Consider the following 888-nt stretch of genomic DNA (forward strand, 5'->3'; position numbering starts at 1 on the left):
TGAAAAAGGGGTCAACCGTGCCAGGGAGGTGAATCTGAGGCTCAATCCTCTCAAGTGCAGGTTCTGGCTGAACGAAGTCAGCTATGTTGGCCATGTTTTCACAAGTGACGGTCTCAAAGCAGACCCCACCAAGACAAGGGCTATCAGTGAAATGATTCAGTGAAGATTTCTAGGGATGGTCAACTACCTTGGAAAATTCATTCCGAACTTCAGTGAGCTAACAGCTCCACTACGACAACTCATGCACAAAGACACTGAATGGGCGTGGCATGAACAACAGCAAGACGCTTTTGAAGCACTGAAGAACCACATGTCTAGCCCGCCAGTCTTGATATACTATGATGACAGCAAGTCAGTGACACTTACCTGTGACGCTTCACAGTATGGGCTTTGTGCAGCATGTTTGCAGGAAAGAAAACCTGTGGCATATGCTTCACGGACATTGACTGACACGGAAACTTGATATGCGCAGATCGAGAAAGAGCTGCTGGCTGTGGTCTTTGCATGCTCAAAATTCAATGATTATGTCTATGGCAAGCCAGTGACCATAGAAACAGAAGAAAACAGATAATAGATAGATAGATAGATAGATAGATAGATAGATAGATAGATAGATAGATAGATAGATAGATACTTTATTTATCCCGTAGGGGAAATTCATGTCAGTATAACAGAATCACTGTGATTCAGAGCCTGAACTGTGGAGTTATCTGTCCTATGATCACATGATGATGAATTCAAAATATCCAGATTGGATCAGATCTGATCCAACATTATTTTTTTGTTTACAAACAGGGAGCGAAAGAAGTGAATAAAATGTAAAATCAAAAGTCCCAAACCAACAATTGGATACAAATGTTTTGTTATCATCAAGGTAAAGTGATATAA

Source organism: Seriola lalandi, unplaced genomic scaffold (genome assembly GCF_002814215.2).
Source record: "Seriola lalandi dorsalis isolate HSWRI2012SDOR001 ecotype SW California unplaced genomic scaffold, Sedor1 jcf7180002054951, whole genome shotgun sequence".
Taxonomy (NCBI): domain Eukaryota; kingdom Metazoa; phylum Chordata; class Actinopteri; order Carangiformes; family Carangidae; genus Seriola; species Seriola lalandi.